Source organism: Diabrotica virgifera, chromosome 2 (genome assembly GCF_917563875.1).
Source record: "Diabrotica virgifera virgifera chromosome 2, PGI_DIABVI_V3a".
NCBI classification, from domain to species: domain Eukaryota; kingdom Metazoa; phylum Arthropoda; class Insecta; order Coleoptera; family Chrysomelidae; genus Diabrotica; species Diabrotica virgifera.
In genome coordinates, this window is record NC_065444.1 from 262317477 (window position 1) to 262329796 (window position 12320).

Sequence of the window (12320 nt, forward strand, 5' to 3'; positions counted from 1 at the left end):
CACAGATCAGTGACGACGAACCTCTACATATACAAACATCGTACAACCCTTATTTAGAAACATATACGCAAAATTTAGGGAATACTGACCAGATATTTGGCCCCAAGTATAACTGGGAGACGGGTGAATGGGAGTTTGGAAATCACACCATTGAGTTCGGTAAAGATAGCATTCAAATGGATTCACACATTTTTAAAGCTACACCTGGCCTGTACGACCTGATTTTCTCGAAGGAACCTACACAATATACTCTAGCCGATCAAAAAATTTACAAAACTCTTCTAGACGTATCAGGAGTACATAAGGATGGACGAGGGCGTCTACGCCACCAATCTCACACAGCAAAATACGAAAAAATTATTAAGCCAATGTATCTAGGAAAAAGAAGAAGAAGAACAAAGGCCTTACATGGTACCTCAAGAAATGCCGAAACACAAGAAGAAGATACATCAGGCATACAACAACAGTGTAAAAAAAGAAGGCATATATTGCAGAATGGTCAGGAAACAAAAGACATGCCGATGCAAGGTTCAAAGAAAAACCGTGTTGATGTTCCCACAAGAACTGCTGAAAGAAGGGTTTGTGATATAGCAAAGAAGCAGATACTTGACGAACTGGAAGAGATATGGTGTCTGTATAGCGAACATGGCGACCCGAACATGCTTGTGAAAGGCCTTGAAATTCTTTCAAAAGCCGACGCTTTAACCGGAAAAGAAGCAGCTGAAATTATAGAAGAACTGAGGTACCTAGATATTATTGACTAATAACAGACACATACTTCAAGAAAACAAGAAATTTTAGAACAACCAAGTAAAACTTCAGAATTTAAGTTCATCTTAATAACAGATAACATATCCGACCTTCAAGAATGAATATACTAAAAGTTCTGTGTTTTATACGTATTAATTTTTAACAAATAAAATATTACAGAATTTATTTAGCGTACTTTTTATTATATACATACCAGTTCATCGGTTGCACACGTCACTACCTTTAAAAGGAGCTATGACATCACCTATCCTAACTGGCTTTAACAGCATCAATTATGAAAAATATTAGAAGTCACAGGTATTCATAGAGATTCTCGAGGATATTTGAGACATCAAGCATGAATTTTCCTCTCGAATGTAACCATTCTGACTTAAATACCCTTCTCTCGTAATGAGAGTGAGCTTTAGCAACCACAAGAGCGCGAGGTAAACAAAGATTATCCTTGTTTTTAATAACAACAATTCCAAGGGGTTTTTGACCATCAGTACAGGCAATGTTTCTTAACACACCAGCACAATGATCCAAACAAATAATTTTTCTAAATGTAGTTTTTGGATGTAATCTTTTCCCTGCACGTTGTATTTTCTTCTTGTAAGCCAACATTGTAGATCCATTTGTAAAGTGAATTAATGAATGGAGATGTTCGTGTGCAGTACTTCTGTCATCTGCTACTAAATGACAACGGCAAATGGAATACCATTTTACATTAGGAGCACATGCAAGAAGAGAAATCACTCTCATTTAAGAGTAAATGATACCAGTATAATTTCTTTAATAAATAACAAGTAACATCTTGGTATTTTATTTCCTAACACAAAAACACTTTTTGAATTGGATTATCCTTGAAATTTTATTTAGAATAGTCCAGTCCAAGCTAGGCTGTATAATGTGTAACAGAGAATTCACCACATTTAATTTGTATTAAATTTTTTCCAAGTTTGACCTCTTTGGCATTCTGCTAGCGTGTCAATTGTGGTGTCTGCTTTTCTTAGCGTGTCTGTGCATACCTCTCTGGCGTTGTGCTAGCGTGTCAACTGTGGTGTCTGCTTAGCTTAGCGAGCCTGTGCATACCTCTCTGGTGTTCTGTTACCGCATCAGTGATGGTGTTTGGTTGGCTTAGTGTGTCTCTGCACATCTTTACGCCCTTCTGTTAGCGTCTCAGTGATGGTGTTTGGTTGGCTTAGTGTGTCTCTGCATATCTTTGCGCCCTTCTGTTAGCCTATCTGAGAGACTGCCTATCTATCCTTATCTAGGTAAGCGTATTTAGCGTATTTTGTAAGTAGAAGTTCGAAATTTTTGTATTAGATTGGTTAGATACAAGTCTAGATAACAATATTTTTAACTTTGACCGTGTTAATGCCGCATGCGTAAAATAATCAATTAGTGTGGATAACTCATTTAGTCTAGTGGCACATATTTGAGAGTTCAGCTTTTTGTTTTTAAGTATAATTTACTCTTAAATTTAAATGACTTTGCTCTTCTAGCAGTTTCCATTTGCGCTCTGTATTTTTTTCTACAAGTATACATGTTTATCATGTTTACATCTCCGACTAGGAGAACACAAAAGAAACAGAATTTTTAAACAAAAAAAATGTCATGTTTTTTGTAGTTTTTTTCCCGTTATTGTTGATGTTTTTGCAAGTGGATGGTACGCCTTTTACTACAGGTAACGTTGCTTCTGTTACAAATGCGTGTTCTTTTTAATTAAACCACTATTAAACAATTAATCAAACAAACTTGCGATTTAAAGTCATTGAACTCCATGCGACAATAGCCTCAATCCGATGAGTCTGCATTTGGACTATAACCGACCTGATTTGACCCCCTGCGACAATAACCTCAATCCAATGAGTCAGCATTTGGACTATAACCGACCTGATTCGAAAAATGCAGAATTGTGAATATTATTTATTTTTTTCAATGTAATTAATTTTTATTAATTATTATTTCAGTCTGATATAACATTGTAATCGTTAGAAACGAAAGGTATAAAATTTAATCTCTCGCATTTCTGATATTTTAAATAAATAATTTTAAAAAAAAAAAGACGTCCTTGAAGGCAGTAACTATTAGTGTCGTAGTCCTAATGTATTTTTTCGTAGGATTTCATTGTGGACATTCGTGTGTTTTACGCTTTAACGAAAAAGAAATGTTTCCATTTTTCATTGTTTCGAACTGTCGGCGATTTTTGTTACTGTAGTTAATTGTTTATAATTAAGGTAAGTTTTTGAGATTTTTTTTGGTTAAAAAGCTTAATTTTTTTTTAATGTGAGTGATATGACGCTTTTTTACTTAGTATCTTTGGTACACCATCAACACTATTTTTTCATGTTTCCAGTAGAAACGTCTCCTAAAATATGCTGTCGTCGATTTGATTTTCTTAAATTATGATAAATATCCACAATTTTTATGCCTTCACCGCTTTTCTATGTCCACTATTCTTTTGTCATCACCATAAATTTATGTTGGTATCACATTTCACCTATTTTAATTGAAATGTATGAAAAATATTACTACTTGTATATACGAGGTTGATCAAAAATTACTAGCGAAATAAACATTATAAAATAAAAGATTTTAGAAGTCCAGATTTGAATTTCCGTGTGAAATAATGTAACGTATGAAAAAAATTAGTAATTGCATATACGGGGGTTGATCAAAAATTACTTATAGACGAAAGAATTAAAGATCTTTGTAGAAAAGGGGAAATTTGACTAGTTTATTTGAAACCGTTGCATTGTATTTGATAAAATTCAGGAGAGAGGGATGGTTTGGACATATCAAAAGAATGATTATTACGTCGTGTACGTTATCAGCGATGAGTCGTGCGTCTCTCTACGTTGTCGTTTAGTCGTTACATACCTAATGTTCCCTTGACATTGCATCTATGTGTGAAGTGACAGATATCATTTTGGTAGATGAGAAGGAACTGTGAACGTATATTTAACAAACAACTAGAAGAATAACTGTGACAGCTGAAAAGAAGAAGAATTGATTTGACTTTCTGACTACACCCTGTACAATTTGCGATAGACGAAAAGAAGAAGAAGAATTGACAGTTGGCTTCTGTGTCGTTACCGCTTTCATTTGACACCCCATACGTCAAAATCGGACCAATAGAAACGAAGATGTCGAATGTCACGTTCTGTTAGGCACTATACGGAAACGAAGAAGAATTGACAAACGAAAAGAAGAAGAAGAATTGACAGTTGGCTTCTGTGTCACCACCGCTTTTATTTGACACCCCATACGTCAAAATCGGACCAATAGCAACAAAGATATGCTGTAATGCCGTTTTGGCACTGCCGCCATCTTTGTTTTTTGTCTTGACTTATTCGTTACCCCCTCCCCGTTCTGACGAGCCCTCTTACGTCAAAATCGGACCAATAGCAACGAAGATATGCTGTAATGCCGTTTTGGCAATGCCGCCATCTTTGTTTTTGTCTCAACTTATTCGCTACCCCCTCCACGTTCCAACGAGCCCTCTTACGTCAAAATCGGACCAATAGAAAAGAAGATATGACGTAATGCCCTTTTGGCACTGCCGCCATCTTTGTTTTTTGTCTCAACTTATTCGTTACCCCCTCCCCGTTCCGACGAGCCCTCTTACGTCAAAATCGGACCAATAGAAACGAAGATATGACGTAATGCCCTTTTGGCATATTCCGATGCGCACGCCACATACTGCGTTCAACCCCCTTTTTCATCCCCTTTCCAACGATACGTCACACGTCATCCTACGTTAAGCCGTTTGGCATTTATTAATATTTAAGGGTTGCGATTTAGGGGATGTGCCAGAACGCAGGTTGTCTATCTACTTTTGATGGATGTTTGAAATTTTTATTATTCTGATCATTGTATATGGTATATGTTTATTCAATCTTTTTACTTTTAATATTTGATTGGTTTTGAAAATATAACATTTACTTTGTAAGTTCATAATTGTGCTGTAAATTTATTTTTCCACCTACCTCTACCGAAAGTATACCTTTCCGGACCTGATTGTAGGGAGCAAAGTTGTACTTTTCCTCCCTAGGGAGGAAAATATTTTTCCTCCCTAGGGAGGAAAAGTAAAAGTGACGTCATGGTATTTCATTCATGAAATATAACTTATTGACGCCCTGTATAATATCTATTTTCTATTACGAAGTATCTATACATTTTAAAGTTTATTTATAAAACATCCTGTATTTTGCAGAATGGTAAAAAACAGTAAATTGTTATTTTGATTTGACAATGTTTACATTATTAATTTGACTTATATTTGACAGTTGACAGTTATATTGTACCTCTTTGTTGTTTTAGTTCTAATAGATTTTGTTGGTTAGTTACATAAATAAATTAAGTAAAAATGAAAAAATGACTTGTTATTTGAGGAAGGTGGAAAACCCATATGTATAACATGGGAGTAAAGTGCCTTTTCCTCCCTTGAATGATTACTGCCCTCCGCTACGCGTCGGGCAGTAAACTTCATTCTCGGGAGGAAAAGTTACACTTTCCTCCCTTGTTATACAAATAGCTATTCCTATTGTCTATCCCTTTCCTCAAAGGCAACTAGCAAAAAATACTTTGAAGCCACGTTTTGTTTTAATTAGTAAAAGAGCCATGAGATATCATATTAATTTGTGAAAAAATATATATAGTCCAGAAAGCCACTGCGCATCCGCTAGGAAAAATATTCTAATTCGGATTTTTTGCACAATCTTACTCAAAAAGGACTCCTTTTAACAAATTTGCATGTTGCCAGGACCAAAAAGTGGTCAAAAATTTTTTAAACGTTTTTTTTTTGTTTTTTTCCTAAAATTATTTTTTTTTGTATGGAAAAAAGTTTTTTTAGTTTTTTTGGATCATTCCAAACAGACAAGGTCTTTAGTGACTTTTCTCAAAAAATGATAGTTTATGACATATAAGCGATTAAAAATGGAAAAATTGCGAAATCGGCCATTTTTAACCCTCAAAAACTATATGAAAAACTGAAAATTTGAATGTTGCCAAGGTAAGTAGATATTCTTTAAACATCGATTGATGGAATCCCGAAGAGTTTTTTGCAATACAACGTTCAAAACTCCTTTGTTTTTAAATTGCTAATCAAGCGTGAGCGACACTATTTTCCACCGACAGTATGGTGCAAATGAAAGGAATAAATTCGTTATTTCGTAAACCGGCGACTTTAAGGAAAAATCCCGAAACAGGTCGATTTTTATTTTGAAGTTATGATATTGTGGCATATATGGTATACTAGTGACGTCATCCATCTGGACGTGATGACGTAATCGATGATTTTTTTTTAATGAGAATAGGGGTCGTGTGCTAGCTTATTTGAAAGGTTCTTCAATTCTCTATTAAATAATGTAAACATTTACATAATTATTTATACAGGGTGTCCAAAATTTTTTTATTAAATTAAATTATTTAACAAAAAAAGAAGTAGAAGGACACCCTGTATAAATAATTATGTAAATTTTTACATTACTGAATAGATAATTGAAGAATCTTTCAAATGAGCTACCTCACTACCCCTATTCTCATTTAAAAAAATCATAGATTACGTCATCACGCCCAGACGGATGACGTCACTAGTATACCATATATGCCACAATATCATAACTTAAAAATAAAAATCGACCTGTTTCGGGATTTTTCTTTAAAGTCGCTGGTTTACGAAATAACGAATTTATTCCTTTCATTTGCACCATACTGCCGGTGGAAAATAGTGTCGCGCACGCTTGATTAGCAATTAAAAAACAAAGGAGTTTTGAATATTTTATTGCAAAAAACTCTTCGGGATTTCATCAATCGATGTTTAAAGAATATCTACCTACCTTGGCAACATTCAAATTTTCAGTTTTTCACATAGTTTTTGAGGGTTAAAAATGGCCGATTTCGCAATTTTTAAATTTTTAATCGCTTATATGTCAAAAACTATCATTTTTAGAGAAGAGTCACTAAAGACCTTTTCTGTTTGGAATGATCCAAAAAACCTAAAAAAAACATTTTTCCATGCAAAAAAAATAATTTTAGGAAAAAAACAAAAAAAAAACGTTTAAAAAGTTTTTGACCACCTTTTGGTCCTGGCAACATGCAAATTTGTTAAAAGGGGCCCTTTTTGAGTAAGATTGTGCATCCGAATTAGAATATTTTTCCTAGCGGATGCGCAGTGGCTTTCTGGACTAATATTAGTCCAAGTAGAGAGAAGTTTAAAATAAACATTATAAACATACATTTTGAGCAAATTACAATAGTATATTAGGTACTTTTAATACAATGTACCTGTCTGCTCAATTATGAAGAATTACGACTGGTATCATTAAACCACCTATTCCAATTTGAGCATACCATTATTACTGCGAATATTTTCAGAAAATCTTATTAAATTTAGTATGATACCCCTATAAAGTAGTTTCCGAGTTATGCAAATTTTCTCGTTTCAATCTATTTTATCGTAAACCTCGCAGTTGTTGAAAGACAACATTATCGTCCTTTATTTTTACATCTCTTTTCTCATTTCACAGAGTAATCCATAAAACAAAACTGTCTAGTGGTAAATTTCAATATGGCCTTTTATTTATAGGAAAACTTTCGAACTATTTTTCTACCTGCATCGTGACGCGGCACGGAACATTGTGCGAATCCCAAAACAGATGTTTGTCGTTGAACATGCAAGGAAGCACTTTCGAAATATGGACAAAAATAAACAAATTCATGAGATGTGAGAGAAAAAGCTGTTATGTATGTCTTCCTAAATGTGTTTGCCGACAGAGGATCAGTTGGCAGGTGAATATTCGAATTTATTTTGTAATAAAGCAGACTCAAGTAGGTATATGTTTTCCATAATAATCATTATAAGAACGTCCATCAAGTTAGCAGAACACAGTTATTCTTATACCATAATTACGTGTAAATAAAATGCAAATTTAATGTTCCAAGAAAAAAGTATTGCTCTTTTTTTTAAGTTATCGCATGTTCTGCTAACTTGATAATCAAGCTAGCAGAACAGTAGTTCAAAAATTTGATAAATCATCTATAATTGAATGCCAAAGTATTGTCTGAATTAAACGCAAATTTAATGTTCCAAGAAAAAATTTGTTGTTCTGAAGCTATTTCCTTGTGGCATTTTTATGATTAATTATTTATATGGGAAATAAGCCACAATTAAAATGAAAAAATAATTTTATTAACGTTTCGACGCCCAAATCGGGTGCCGTTGTCAAAATACAAAATATTACTAGAATAAACAAAAGTGTTGTTGCTAAGAATTGATTGTGTTGACGGATATTCTTGAATTAGGGTTGATTTCATGTAATCGAATGAACTATCTTTCAGTAAGTCGTCCCAGGAACGCAACTCATAAATATTGGCAATATCATTTTAAAGTCTTCTACTTTAAAATGTATAATATATGTATGAATTGCCAATATAAATGAGTCAGATTAAATAAATTATTAGAAGAATTTTTTGCTTAGCAACAACACTTTTGTTTATTCTAGTAATATTTTGTATTTTGACAACGGCACCCGATATGGGCGTCGAAACGTTAATAAAATTATTTTTTTCATTTTAATTGTGGCTTATTTCCCATATAAATAATTAATCATAAGAAAAAATTTATTGCTCTTTTTTTAAGTTATCGCATGTTCTGATAACTTGATAATCAAGCTAGCAGAACAGTAGTTCAAAAATTTGATAAATCATTTATAATTGAATGCCAAAGTATTCTCTGAATTAAATGCAAATTTAATGTTCCAAGAAAAAAATTGATTGCCCTTTTTTTTTAAGTTATCGCATGTTCTGCAAAATGAAGCTAGCGGAAAAGTAGTTCAAAAATTGATGAATCATTTATAATTGAATGCCAAAGTATTCTCTGAATTAAATGCAAATTTAATGTTCCAAGAAAAAATGTATTGCTTTTTTTTAAGTTATCGCATGTTCTACTACTAAAATCTACTATATTTTCTACCAGATTCTAAAATCTACTAAATTTAAAATTTTCCCACTCAATCACAAGAAATTCTACTAAATCTAGTAGAAAATCTACCAAATTGGCAACCCTGAATATGGTACAAAAACTTCTATTGTGCAGTGAAGGAGAATGGCTCTAGAGTTTCTAATCGCATCTGCTTTTGGTAGTAATTATTGGTAAAATTCCCACGGTTTATTAACTTCTTAATTAAATTAACTGTTGGAACATTTCATTTGCATTTTATTCAGAGAATACTGTGGTGTTCAATTATTTGATATTTTATCAATAATTACATTGAACTACTGTTCAATGTTAAAGTTAAAGATGAACTACTGCTAGCTTGAAATCAAGTTAGCGGAACATGCGATAACTTAAAAAAAAGCAATAAATTTTTTCTTGGAACATTAAATTTGCATTTAATTCAGAGAATACTAGTATTCAATTATAGATAATTTATCAATTTTTTTGGTATCAAATTGATAAATTATCTATAATTGAATACCAGAGTATTCTCTGTATTAAATGCAAATTTAATGTTCCAAGAAAAAGTTGATTGCTTCTTTTTAAGTTATCTCATGTTCTACTACTAAAATCTACTATATTTTCTACCAGATTCTAAAATCTACTAAATTTAAAATTTTCCCACTCAATCACAAGAAATTCTACTAGATCTAGTAGAAAATCTACTAAATTGGCAACCCTGAATATGGTACAAAAACTTCTATTGTGCAGTGAAGGAGAATGGCTCTAGAGTTTCTAACCGCATCTGCTTTTGGTAGTAATTGTTGGTAAAATTCCCACGGTTTATTAACTTCTTAATTAAATTAATTGTTGGAACATTTCATTTGCATTTAATTCAGAGAATACTGTGGTATTCAATTATTTGATATTTTATCAATAATTATATTGAACTACTGTTCAATGTTAAAGATGAACTACTGCTAGCTTGAAATCAAGTTGGCGGAACATGCGATAACTTAAAAAAAAGCAATACATTTTTTCTTGGAACATTAAATTTGCATTTAATTCAGAGAATACTGGTATTCAATTATAGATAATTTATCAATTTTTTGGTATCAAATTGATAAATTATCTATAATTGAATACCAGAGTATTCTCTGAATTAAATGCAAATTTAATGTTCCAGGAAAAAATTGATTGCTCTTTTTTTAAGTTATCGCATGTTCTGCCAACTTGATTTCAAGCTAGCAGTAGTTCAACTTTAACATTGAACAGTAGTTCAATAATTATTAATAAAATATCAAATAATTGAATACCACAGTATTCTCCGAATTAAATGAAAATGAAATGTTCTAACAATCAATTTAATTAAGAAGTTAATAAACCGTGGGAATTTTACCAATAATTACTATCAAAAGCAGATGCGATTAGAAGCTCTAGAGCCATTCTCCTTCACTGCACAAAAGAAGTTTTTGTACCATATTCAGGGTTGCCAATTTAGTAGATTTTCTACTAGATTTAGTAGAATTTCTTGTGATTGAGTGGGAAAATTTTAAATTTAGTAGATTTTAGAATCTGGTAGAAAATATAGTAGATTTTAGTAGTAGAACATGCGATAACTTATGATACTTTGGCATTCAATTATAAATGGTTCATCAATTTTTGAACCATTTTTTTTGCTAGATTGATTATCGAGTTAGCAGAACATGCGATAACTTAAAAAAAAGAGCCATAAATTTTTTCTTGGAACATTAAATTTGCATTTAATTCAGAGAATACTTTGGCATTCAATTATAGATGATTTATCAAATTTTTGAACTACTGTTCTGCTAGCTTGATTATCAAGTTAGCAGAACATGCGATAACTTAAAAAAAAGAGCAATACATTTTTTCTTGGAACATTAAATTTGCATTTTATTTACACTTAATCATGGCATAAGAATAACTGTGTTCTGTTGACTTTGTTCTGCTAACTTAATGGACGTATTATAAGAAGGATATTTGGTATAATTATAAAGTTACGATAATTTAAAACAGTATAAAGTGACACTTTTTTTCAATTGGAGCTAAGCTATAGAGCTACATATTTTTCTAATTGTTGAGATATTAATATCTACAACGTAACAAATGGACGAACATAAAGAACGTCCTAAAAAGAGAGGGATGTATGTAATACCGTAGGATCCTGGTTGCAAAAAAATCTTAGGCTATTACCTGTAATAAAATAAGAGCTTTTACAAAGGATACTAAACAATTTATTGAAGAGAGAAATACAACACATAGAGCAGAAAAAAACAAACTAAGATATAAAGAGCAACAAACAACAATATAAAACTAATATATCTAACAAAACCTAGATCGTAAAGAGAGGCAAATTCTACAATTACAAAGTTACTTACAGTCTTTCAAAATGTTTGTGTATGTCTGTGCACTATAAATTGTCTATGAAGAAATTCACTGGTACCACGATCCCGGCTGTAGAGGCGATGTGACAACCTTGGGTTGTTACAGAAACCAGCCAAACAAAGCGAACTTCTTTGGTACACACAAAAATGCACTATACTTGTGATTAATTGCTCTTTTAATTGGAGTAAGATCTGGGACGAACTTGATTGAAGCACAACAGAGCGGTTGAGACTTCTTTTTGTTAATTCACACTGCTTTGCTCACCCCTTTAAGAGCTACGAGCAACTAGGTGTTACTCTGAGATCGACTGAGATTTCACTTAAGTGTTACAACGGGATATTGCTTGGATCTCGTCTGAGAACACACCACTTAAGTGGTGCAATGGGATGATGCCTGACTTTTGGTTGAGAACACGTTTGAGTAGTGCAACGGGATATTTCCTGGCTCTCGGAAGTTTCCTTCTAAGCCACGCCTTGGCATTAAATAATTTCAACACTCAGTAGCAAAATTCAATGTCAGTAACCAATCACCAACTTTAAAAACGGTTCTTAGACTATTTTTAGATGCTCCATAATATGCAAATTAGTGCCTTCTCAAATTAAGGGACCTCTATCTTATTTTAAGCGACTAAAATAACTAAAAACACATTATTAAGTAGATGTGGTGTTACAGGCGCATTTTGAGAATTTCGTGGGTGGATCGTGTGACTAATGTTGAGGTTCTACGTAGAATAGGCAAGGAACGCGAGATTATTAACACAATCAAATAGCGCAAACTGGAATATCTTGGCCATGTTATGAGGAATGAATAATGGCTTTTTGCAACTCATTCTTCAAGGCAAGGTATTTGGAAAGAGAGGACCAGAGAGAAGAAGAATATCTTGGCTTCAAAACCTGAGAAAGTGGTTTAATACATCGACAACCGGACTATTCAGAATAGCAGCAAGGAAAGTTAGGATAGCCATGCTGATCGCCAACATCCGGAAAGGATAGGCACCTTAAGAAGAAAGAAGTAGCTTCATATTAAACAAGCTACATACATAAACTTAGGTTTAAGTATGTAGACATTATTGTCGTCACTTCACAATGAGATTATGTGCTCCTTATTATAAATAAATAAATTACAATTTACACTAAATTATGTCCTTCAACTATTGCCTAGTTGCAATAAGCTTATTGCATATTTGCAATTAATTTATAGTAACGTAGTTACTCACGTTTAG